Source organism: Ornithorhynchus anatinus, chromosome 1 (assembly GCF_004115215.2).
Source record: "Ornithorhynchus anatinus isolate Pmale09 chromosome 1, mOrnAna1.pri.v4, whole genome shotgun sequence".
Taxonomy (NCBI): Eukaryota; Metazoa; Chordata; class Mammalia; order Monotremata; family Ornithorhynchidae; genus Ornithorhynchus; species Ornithorhynchus anatinus.
In genome coordinates, this window is record NC_041728.1 from 79,935,043 (window position 1) to 79,947,689 (window position 12,647).

A 12,647-nucleotide genomic window follows, 5' to 3' on the forward strand; every position below is an offset into this window, starting at 1 on the left:
ACTTTCCAAGTGCTTAGTACAGTGCTCTAAACACAGTAAGCATTCAATAAATACAATTGAATGAATGAATGAATAACTAAATTCTATAGCAATATTTAGCTCTCTTACTAATATGAATTTTTTTCTGATGTATAACACCATGGCTTTGCTTATCTTCTTCTCATAACATCTTGCTGAGTCACTGATTTTTATCTTCTTAGGTTTCATTCAACTCATGTATTTGTTCTGTCACCAAATCTATTTGGTTCTACTTTCACAACTCCTCTAGAATCCACCTCCTTTCCCTTCCACTGCTATTACGTTATGTCTCTACCATGAGGCTTTGCCTCATTAAGCCCTCACTTCCACTATGAAGGCGTCTCAGTCTTGATGAATTTTCAGGGCAGTCAAGTTTGCTAAGAAATTTCCAGAGCCCAGATTTACTGATAACAGGAAATATTTTTGAAAGGATTGTGAAATGGTGTAGTGATCATGGTATCCATTCCCTGCTCTTTTTCCTGAGTCTACTTGAAGCAAAGATTATGACCACTCTACCACATTATAGTCTGAAGTCACGTTGTGACTCAAGGAGCATATGGCCTGTGAGATTGTTTAATAGCAGATTCAGTAGTATTTTAGCTAGGATTTCACTGGTTAAGGAGAGTTCTGAAGTGTCTTAGTTATTAAATCATATCTTTTGCCTTTCTTTGTGTGGATAATGGCGTATTTGAAAATTTGTGCCATTTTCTCAGTGTTTCATCTCTTAAGAAAGAAGCTATGTAAATATTATTTACTGCTTTGTGCAATGTAGGAAGTTTTAGTTTGTTTTCCGGAGTCTAGTCTTCAGTAGAAGACTTCATCCATAGAAGGCATGTTGAACAGGATATTGAAATATTACTGTTGTCATTATTAAGATTACTTCCATGTCTGTGATGAGATTGGAGTCATCTTCACTCTTCAGAGGTACTATGTGGCATGAGCAGTGTCCTACAAAGTCCTTGGTAATGTGTAGGGGTTTTAGTTTCATTGCAACCTGCATAGGCCTGAATCTCTTCCACTTTGGCATCTCACCAACTGTCATTTACGTTTCTTAATTTAATTTCTAGTCACGATACTTGTCTTAGCTCTTGGCTGCTGCAAGAAACTGCCAGTACAATTGATGCTTAGCAGCAAAGTGGTCTTTTATCTATGAATTATTTACACTGGACCAACAAGTCTTGCTACCTTCCCATGTCTTAACATCTGCCTGGAGTGCAGCATCACAGAGAATGTTCATTCTTTGTATATTTAGATTTATATAATTTCCTTAAGTAGAGCAGTGCTATTCTCTATGTCGACTTAATCATCAGAATCATTTGAGACAGGTCTCAATGTGAACTACCCTCAGATCTAGAATATAATTTGACATGCTGGACTCTTGATTCATGTCAGTGCAATAGAAAGGTGCTAGAATCATTTAAGCCTGGGTCTGTGCTTACAAAAGAAGGCCTTTATAACCTTGATAAGAAATCATCACTAAATTTTAGTGTTCCTGGAAATTAAATTGCAGGGATTGTGGTCTGGTGCACAAGATGAAAGCATTCTTGTGTTCTCTCCAAATTAGCTTTTTCCTGGTTCCAATTTCACTGACCCCTTTTCAGGGAAAAAGCAATGTCATCTAGTGGAAAGGGCAGAGGGACTGGGGGTAGGAGACCAGGGTTCAAATCCCAACTACACTCCTGGTTGGCTGTGTGTATTCTTCAACAAGTCATTTAATAACTTTTGACTTAAGTTTCCTCATCTGCAAAATAGGAGTAAGGGAGATGGTGTGCCCCATATAGGACAGGAAATAGGCCCTACTTACATAGGACTACCACAGCTTTCAGGATACAGTAAGTACTTTAGTGCAATTAATAAATGCCATTTTTATTATTTTATCTCTTCCCAACCTTTTTCATAGCCCTTTTCTCACCATAAATTAGATATTTCTCCTTATTAGCTCCTCAGCCACCTAATCACCCTGCATTGTCACCTAGTCTGAACTTAGCCACTGCCTGTCTGAATTCTGGAAACCCTAAATGTTGCCCTGAATCTCCCAAGGCAACTGTAGGTAGAGGACAATGGCAAAAGGGTGCAAGATCCTGATATGATGCAGTATGTGTGTTAGATGGACAGGTTGCTATCAGGGCCTCTTTTGCAGTAAGGAGCAAGAGCCGGTGTCACATTTCCCAGATGCAAATCAAGCTTGGCATAGGGCTAACTAATTGAAGTTCAGTTAAATCTACCCTTAAGTCAATCACATGCAGATACGGGAAATTATGACAAAAATATTGCTTAAACGCATCCATTCTGGACAAGAACTGTGGCCTCTAAAACAGAACATGTATGAGTCTCCAAAATGAAACTGCAGACACTTTATGCATTCTTGCTCAATATAACAATGTGATGCTTTTCTCTACTGTTCATTAATACTGACTGAAGTACTAGATGCATAGTCCTTATTACAATGATTAGAATAAAGAGGTAATTATTTATTATCTGCTCCTGGGAGAAGTGAGAAAATTTACAGCTCCCTACTGAATATTTCATTTATCTACCTGATTCTGCAGAGATATTTCAGGATACATCACTATAATTTTCCCTCCTACACATCACCCACAACATTATAGTGTTTGTGAACTTGGAAGTTCTCCAAGATAAGGTCAAGTACAGGCATTTTGAAGCTTGCACAATTCAATATTTTCCTTTCTCACTGAGTGCTGACATAAACTATAATTTAAATACATAGGCAAGTCAATTTGTGAATAAAGACTGAATGATTCTGAAATGATAATCACTAAAATGACTACAATCACCTTTTCACAAAGACCAAAAAAAAATAGTAAAAATGTTGTAACCAGTCAAAATCCATGGGTGATACTAAGCTTGGCTACTAGTTCTAACTTTGAAATATTATGGCCTATTTTAGTCTTTTCAAAATGCTGTTTCACCTTAGGCTTTTGAATTTTTAGAACTGATTCATCTCATTGATAACACACAAACCTCCTATACATCAATTACATTTGTCATAAGGGAGATGTAAGTCTGCTCATTATTTCAGGTAAGAGTTATCCTTACCAGCGGAGCAGCGGAGAAGCAGCGTGGCTCAGTGGAAAGAGCACGGGCTTTGGAGTCAGGGCTCATGAGTTCAAATCCCAGCTCTGCCACTTGTCAGCTGTGTGACTGTGGGCAAGTCACTTAACTTCTCTGTGCCTCAGTTCCCTCATCTGTAAAATGGGGATTAAGACTGTGAGCCCCACGTGGGACAACCTGATTCCCCTTTGTCTACCCCAGCGCTTAGAACAGTGCTCGGCACATAGTAAGCGCTTAACAAATACCAACATTATTATTATTATTATTATTATTATTATCCAGTTGTAATATTGATCTGGGCTATCCATAGGTTAATTGTGTTCAGATAAATTAGATTGCATAAATGTCAAAAAGCTGAATTGATTCCATGCATCCATTCTTCATCTAAGGAACAGAATTTGTGAAAATAATTGCCAAAATTATTGTTTATATTTGGATATCTTTCAAGCATTTCACTATTTAAGGGGACTTGATAGTAGTTGAATAGATAGATTGATCTATCTATTAGATCTATCTAATCTAGATCTATCTAGATCTAGATCTATCTAGATCTATTGATCTAGAATAGATAGATAGAAGTAGTTGATAGATAGCCTTCTAAATTCTTCTGAACTAGTGAATGCATCATCTTATTTCACAGTGTAGCTCCCAAACATGTGAGCATTTATTTGATCAAGTAGGACATGTGGAAAAGAGAGATTTTTTTGTGGTAATTTTTCATGTTATAGGAACCACTGAGGCCCAACTCCTAAAAATGTTGTTGTTGATGGTTTTAACTACTGGATGAGTTCATAACAAGTCACTCATGTTCACATCTCATATCATATTCATTCACTCAGTCGTATTTATTAAGTGCTTACTGTGTTCTAAGTACTTAGTTCACTGTACTAAGCTCTTGGGAGAGTACGTTGTTGTCTTTTATGACAAAATATAACCCTGCTAACAGTGAAATTCTGTCTATATGGGAGTGTAGCTGCATAAGACCAGTACAAAGTAATCCCTTTTTCATCTTGTGAACTCTGATGGACAAATGCTTCCATGTCGTGTATAAATAAGAATGAACTTGTGATGTCATTTGCTACAGTACTTGTAGTTTCATTTCTAATTGCTGAACCTAGGCTGTTCTGCTTTTTTCTCCCAAACAACCATTTACAACTAAAGCACACCATTTAAGATTCTTTCATTGTGTATCTAAAATGTTTCTTCTGTCATTGATGTTTATAGTTTCTAAGATCAAACTCATCACATAGCTCCCATTCCCTATCCACTAAAAGTATGTTATGATGAGGCTTACTTCAGTTTTTTTTTTTTTCTATGAAATTTGTTAAATGACTACTGAGCTTATATTCTAGAGGGGGTGACGGACATTAAAATAAATAAATTGCAAATATGTGCATAAGTTCTGTGGGGCTGGAAAGGGGGATGAACAAATGGAGCAAGTCAGGGAGATGCAGGAAGGAGAGGGAGAAGAGGAAAGGAAGGCTCTTGGAGGAGATATGCCTTCAAGATGTGCCTTCGAAGAGGGGAGAGCAATTGTCTGTCAGATTTGAGGAGGTAGGGCATTCCAGGCAGAGAGAGGATGTGGGTTATTGATTGGAGGCAAGACAGTTGAGATTGAGGTACAGTGTGAAAAAGTGAGCATTAGAGGAGCAAATTGTGTGAGCTGGATTGTAGTAGGAAAGTAGCAAGGTGCAGTAAGAGGGGGCAAGGTGATTGAATGCTTTGAAGCCAGTGGTGAGGAGTTTTTGTTTGATGCAGAGGTGTATAGGCAACTACTGAAGATTCTTGAGAGGGGAAATACATCCTGAACATTTTTGTAAATAATGACAGCAGAGTGAAATATGAACTGGATGGGGGAAGACAAGAGGTTGGAAAGTCAGCAAGGAGGCTGATTTAGTAATCAAGGTGGGATAAAATAAGTTACTGTATGTAGTTGAAGTTTAGATGGAAAGGAAAGTGTGGATTTTAGTGATGTTGTGAGAGAGAGAAGTCAAGGATAGTGCCAAGAATATGGGGTTGTGAGATGGGAAGGTTGATGGTTCTGTCTACAGGGATGGGAATGTGAAGAGTAGGACAGGGTTTGGGTGGAAAGATAGGAGTTCTGTTTTGGACATGCTAAGCTTAAAAGTGATGGGTGAGTAGAGATGTGTGAAGGTAAGAGGAAATGAATGACTGTAGAGAGGGAGAGAGATTAGGGCTGGAGATTTGGGCATCATCCACATAGAAGTGGTAGTTGAAGCCATGTGATCAGAAGAGTTCTCCAAGGGAGTGGGTGTAAATGGCGAATTGAAGGGAACCCAGAAGCGAACCTAGAGGTACTCCTATAGTTAGAGGAAGGGAGGCTGAGGAGGAGCCCATGAAAGAGACTGAGAATGAGCAACCAGAGACATAAGAGGAGAATCACGCGAGGACATTGTGAGTGAAGCCCAAGTTAGATAATGTTTCCAGGAGAAGGGGGCGGTTGACAGTGTCAAAGGCAGCTGAGAGTTACAGGAGGATTAGGATGGAATAAAGGCCATTGCATTAGGTAATGTACTAAGAATTAGTTTCAAGCTAATCAGGTTGGACGCAGTCCATGTCCCCCATGGGATGCACAGTCTTAATTCCCATTTTACAGATGAGGGAACTGAGGCACTGAGGGAACTGAAATGAAGTGACTTCTACAAGGTTACAGAGCAAAGTGGTGAGGCTGGGACTAATACCCTGGTCTTTCTGACTCTCAGACCCATGCTCTATCCTCTACAGCTAGTGGATAGAAGGTCATGAGTTCTAATCCTGCCTTTTCCACTTATTTGCTGTGTGTCCTTGGGCAAGTCACTGTCCTTCTCTGTGCCTCAGTTACCTCATCTGTAAAATGGGAATTGAGACTGTGAATCACATCTGGGACAAAGACTGTGTAGAACCATTTTGCTTGTATCTACCCCAGCTGTTAGTACAGTGCCTGGCACATGGTAATCACTTAGCATATACCATAATTATTATTATTATTATTAGACCACATTATTTTTCATGTTTGTAATACTGCCTTCTATTTGGTGTTAAAAAGAGCAAATAGGTAGCATTGTTATAACTTCTGTAGATGTTAAACATGGTATCTGTGTAGTATCTGTGTGTAAAGTAATGTTAGTATAAATTTTGATATTATTTTGCTCCTAGTTTCCCAAAGGACATGGTAGCCTTCTTGTCCTAATTTTCTCCTACACACAGTTCTTTTATAACGTGGGTTAACATTCTTGTTGACATAAACTTTTGTTATATTACATGTATCTTAACCTTTGCTGCATACATTATGTACACATCATTTCTTCTGAAATGACACTGGGTTCTATTCAGATAGACAGAAATTCCCGGACATATATTCCCCATTTCCATAACAGCATTCTGTTGTGAATGCCTATGAATAATCTGAACTATGGAAGGCTTGAGGGTACCTTTTCTATCAAGAAAAACATGGAAAATGGACTAAGTAGAAGACATTAGTGAAGGCATTCTAATATGTATAATATATGTTGGAATGCACGTTGTCTCCAAACTCCAAAATGAAATGTCCCGCAGCATTTTACCCTGGGCAGTGGTTTTAAGTCTATGAAATCCTCAAGAAAGTTCCCTTCTTATTTCATATAGATCTGAATGGGACTGAAATTTGTTGGTTGGCTATTAACTGTTTCCTTCTTTCAAATAAGGGACTATGAAGTATCATAATCATATCAATAACATAGTAAACACTGTATAGTATTTAGCCCTTTATATTTATAACTGTGCCAAGGCTTTATCTGAAGTTTAGTTCTGCTCCATATAAATTGATTACATAAATGGTATACTAGAAATATAATAATAAAGTGAAGATTGGATGTCATTTACTATGTCATTTTGTGCTCCTAAGAAGGAGCTTCATGACTATTAATGAGTCTTTGCCAAGAAAGTTTTTTTTTTTTTTTCCAAAAATGTTTCTCTGTTCTGCACAGATGGTTTTATGTAACTGTTTTCACCACTCACCCTGGGAAGACGTGCAAGAGTTCATGGAAAATTAGACAGCATGAAAGGGGTGGCAGCTGCCCAATGGGGATGTGAAGAGAAAAATATTTGATCCTTCTAATTGCCCAAAACAAACGTGTTAAATTTTTTTTTTCCTTCTTAAACAATGATAACAAGTCACTTAATTTTAAAATCTGTTAAAATAAACCTAAATATTTGTGATAAATAAACATTTGTGTTGTTTGAATACAATCAGGTAAATTTGGTATTTCATGAAATATTAAATTATTTTGAAAGCAATCATAGAAAATATGAAAACCCACATGGGATTTTCTATTTTGTTTCCCGTGGAAAACTTTGATTTTAGAATTTAACATTGACTTCCAAATGAGAATATGACCAAAGATATTTACAAACAACACAGATCTTACTATTGTCACCGGATTCTGCTATTTGGGCAATGTAGTCTCCGAAAACGTGGAAACAAAAAGTAAAAAATTAAATTTTCAGCCTTTCCCTTGGAGAATTATGGAAAATAAAAATAATAAAAGTCTAAAAAGATGCAGTAGTAACCAGCCTTCTACACATCTTCAAAAACTGGATTTGCCCCAGAAAATATATGTGGCTTCCAGGAGCCATGCTCAAAGATTGTTTAGATAGGATCTATCACCAACAGAGAATCATTAGTATATCAATCAGTTCTGATGTCTTTGTGAAGTGTTCTGTTTCTGGAAAGTAGTCACCTCCCCAGCATTGAGATAATTCCTAGAACAATTGACTGGAGATAGGGATGCTAGCAGGATCCTGAAGCAATCCCTGAATACTGGAATGAATAATGTCTCAATGCCTCCAATAATGTGGTATCTGAATAGATTGCTTATAGGAGGTAATTAAAGCAGGCAGGTCTGCCTGTCATAAATTATTTGGGAGAAAGGTGGTTTCCTCCAAGAGATAATTGGAAGATCTGGAGAGCAAGAGCAGATTACAAAACTGACATTGCAAGTAGCAAGCATACCAGCTCAGCCAAGGATAATCTGTAGATGAACACAGTGTGGAATGGAGTGTCCCTTTGCATAAATCTTTCGGAACACACTATGTGGGTGGCGTGGGACTCCTGCCAGTAACATCATCTTTGAATGCAAAGGATAGATATATCTATATCTATCTATATTTATAAAAGCTTTCAGTCTATACGCAGTCTCCTCTTGACCATAAGGTAGTTGTGGGAAGGAAACATATCTGCCAACTCTGGTATATAATACTCTCCCAAGTGCATAGGACAGTGATCTGCACCTAGTAAGCACTCAATAGATATAATTGATTAATTAGAATATGTGAATTGTTTTCTTGAAAAAACTAACATTTCAGAAAGCTCATGGAATGATGCCCACTTTGATCATTGTTGAACACATACTCAAAGCCATTTCAAATGGGCATTTGGAATAATCTCCCAAATCTCCAGTAGTGTTTTTCCAAAGCATATAAAGAAAGCAAATGCAATGGAAATACTAATTGTATCATTGATCCTCATCTTTTAATTCCAGAATGTTTAAACTTTGATTAAATGTAAAACATTTATGCTCATCCAATGCTTAGAACAGTGCTTTGCACATAGTAAGCACTTAACAAATACCATCATTATTATTTGCTTGTGTAAACATTATGAATACACATAAGTAATTAACACAAGGTTAAAATGAGAATTAATTAAATCCTTCAAACCTTATTATAAAATAAGTATTCATAACTAAAGATAATGCCATTATTGTATATTACATTATACCTTTGCTCTCATTAGAATGAAACTCTCATTTTAAGGCAAGATTGTTTATGAAGTTTTGCCTGAAGTTTACATCATTGTTCTTATTAAATTGCAAGCTATTATTTTAAAAGTGCAGTGCAGACACTAATGAACTGCAAATGTAATTTAATTATGAATACTAAAATTGTCATGTAATAAAGTAACAGAGCTTGTTAATGAAATTGAATATACCGTATTTCATTTTAAACCTCAGTTACACATGCTAACATCAGTACCATATTGTATTCTGACACATGGGAATGTAATCATATTTTGGCCAGGGTGAGAAAACATATTCCAGGGAATCCACATTACATAGGACAAAAGTGCACTCTTTCTATCTCACTTTTCAGGTGGAGGGGTGCTCAGCTAAGACGTGTCTGTACGTTCTTCATTGCTGATGAAATTCCATCTATGCATGTGTATGTTGTGGAAAGAAGAGTGTGACCAACAATCCTTTTCATGTTATGAAAAGTTACACTGGTAGAGTTGGATGGTGAAAAGATTGCAGACTACCTGGAAAAAGGGAGGGGGAGCAACAAGGAGCAACAAGGTATTTCAAAATCTGGAAATTCAGAGGGAGAGTGGAGAGAGAAAGAAAAAGAAAGAAAAAGAAAGAAAGAAAAGGAGGAATGGGGGGAAAGAGGGAAGGAAGGGAGGGAAGCGAGGGAGAGAAGGAAAGAAGGGAAGGAAGGAAGGTAGGTTTCATCTCTGCCTCCAGGAAAGAAATACCTCATAGGAATTGAAGTTGCAGCCAGGGTTTTGGAATTCTCCCAAACTCTCAAAGCCCAGAATTGCACGAGTTTGGAAAGGTTGGACAGTACCATCAAAGTTTATAGACTTTAATGCATGCTGTCACTCCTATTATTATGCCTACCAGTCAAAGGACATATTGTCCTTAAATGATTCTGTGCTTATCTATTAAGGGCATTTTATTGCCTGAGCTAAATGCAGTAGCAATTTTAAATTTTTTGTTGCTGGTGAGAATCTTGAGTCTATGGTTGCCCTGGTGAGGGCTATGATTCATTGTCAGCTTTAATTGTCTGTAGCTTTTGTAGATTATGCAAAGCAGGTAATAATCATTTACGTCTTCCCACATGAAGGCTTATAGAGTACTAACAGTCTAAGTACCACTGATACGACTGATACAAGGACTTCTAATGAGTGTTTTGACTTGGAAGAATTTGCAAAAGGCCTGAAGCATGGTGACATAGAATAGGATGACTAAGACTAATACACAATCATTCTTTTTTTCCCTTGACAAAGGCAGGCGGAGGGATGGGGATCAGGTAAGGCAAGTTTCACTCTGATGCAATTGATCATATGATAGAATTAGAGAATATTACATTTGGAAAATTATCAGGGCAGCCAAAAATGGCTATTAACTGCTTGAGCCCATGTTTATGGATGATGTCAAGGCAAAATGGGTTCTTAACTGCCAGAGTCTAGGTCTATTGATGATATCAAGGACTTTGAAACAACTACATGGTAAGGTCGGTCATACTGGCCAGAATCCTTTCAAAGTACTCAACCAGACCATACCTTTCTGAGTAATTGCAGAACTGTGTACTTGCCTGTTTTAACACATCTATCCTTGTTACATTGTAAATTAGTGAGGACACATCCCCTTCAAGAGGCCTTCCAGATTAAGCCTCTCTTTTCCTCTTCTCCCACTCCCTTCTGTGTTGCCCTGATTTGTTCCCTCTCTTCTTCCCCCCTTCCCTGCCCCAAAGCACTTATGTGTATATCTGTAATTTATTTATTTGAATTGATGTCTGTCTCCCCCTGTTTAGATTGTAAGCTCGTTATGGTCAGGAAGTGTACCTGTTGTTGTACTGTACTCTCCCAAGCACTTACTACTGTGCCCTATACACAGTAAATACTCAATAAATATGATTGAATGTATGAATGAATGAATACTTCATTAGATTTAAAACTCTTCGAAGGCAGATCACATATTATACTTGATGTAAATTCATCAAGTGCTTGGTAGAATTCATCACACATAGTACATGCTCAAATACTCTTGAAAGTGGTACTTTTATTTTGGAAAGGTAGGTCTCAACCTTGGACTAACTCTACTGAGAATAATTCAACTTCATGTCAATTAGTCAATGAATAGTATTTATTTAGTGCTTATGGTGTATAAATCACTGTACTAAGTGTTGAGGATAGTACGAATACAATAGAGTTGGTAAATATGATCCTTGCCCTTAAGGAGCAGGTATCATGGTCTAGTGGCTAGAGCATGAGGCTAGGAGTCAGATGGTCCTGATTTCTAATCCTAGTTCTACCATTTGTCAGCTGTGTGACCTTGGGCAAGTCACTTAAATTATCTGTGCCTCAGTTAACTCATCTGTAAAATGGGGATTAGGACTGAGTCTCATGTGGGGCATAGGCTGTGTCCAACCTGATTAGCTTGTATCTATGCCAGCACTTAGTACAGTGCCTGGCACATAGTGAGCCCTTAACAAATGCCATTTAAAAATAAAAAAGGAGTTTATAAGTCTACCTTACTCTTCTGCTGCTTAATCTCTCAATATCTCAAAGCATATTAAAGCATGGTCCCATCTCTCTTTCCCTCTCCTGACTGTTTCTACCATATCACTCTTCATTACCTTCTCATCACTTCAATGCAAACCTGATCCTCCTCGACTAGACCCAAAAGGATAAGGCAAGAGTCATGCATTTTGCTCTCCTCACAGCCTTTTAACTATGGTGGAAATAAGAGCTTCTTTGTATGGTAAAAAATGGAGACCAGCCCAACCTCATTATCAAGGGCTTATTACAGTACCCTGCACAGAGTAAACCCTCAATCAATACTACTGAATCACTGAAGGAATAGAGGCACTTTTCCCCTTTTGATATACACATATTTCTGCCTCAGTGGTGATAATTAGTAGTAATCATTCCATCAATCAGTGATATCAGTGAGCACTTACTGTATACAGAGAATTGTATTAAGCACTTGGGAGAATTCAGTATGAGAGTTGGTAGACCTGTTACCTGTCCAAAAGGTTCATACAGTCTAGCGATTCAAGTTTATTTTCAAGACTATATTGGTATCTCCAATTGATAGACCCAGAAGACACCATTTGTGACTCACCACTGCTATCAATTAATTACCCAAAGCCGTGGATCACATTCTGGATCACCTCCATAGTCCAGCTCCTTTGCTCTAGCACATAAGCCACATAGCAGTGCTGGTGGAAATGTGGATATCAGGACAACTTCATCCACTTCAACTTTGTACCCTTGAGTCCTCTTCTCTGCCTGGAAAAATTATTTCTCCATCCATACTGACACCCATACTCATTGCCCTCATCAGTTGTTCAGACTCTCTCCTCGCTCCTCAAAACCCCTGTCCCTAAACAGAAACATTCCTTGCCCACAATGAACTTAGAATCTTGCCACCAGCATTTACGGTTAGGACTCTAAAAATGTTTTGGATATTGCCACTTGAGTGAATCCAAGGTTGAGATGGATTCTCCAATTTAGCATCTCCATTCCATTCATAGATTCAATCGTATTTATTGAGCACTTACTTTGTGCAGAGCACTATACTAAGTGATTCCAGAAAGGGGGCCACTTGTCCAGGTCGTCCAGAGTACTATTTCTGAAATATTTCTGGCCATTAGGACTCTGCCTACATGGCTTGTCCATTTCTGGACTAGTTTCCTTTTATGAAAGAAAAATAATGTTTCCTCCTCTGTTTCTTCTTGGACAGCTTTCAATTTTTTTTGCCAGATGATGTTGAGTAAGGAGAAGTCAAGGACTCAGA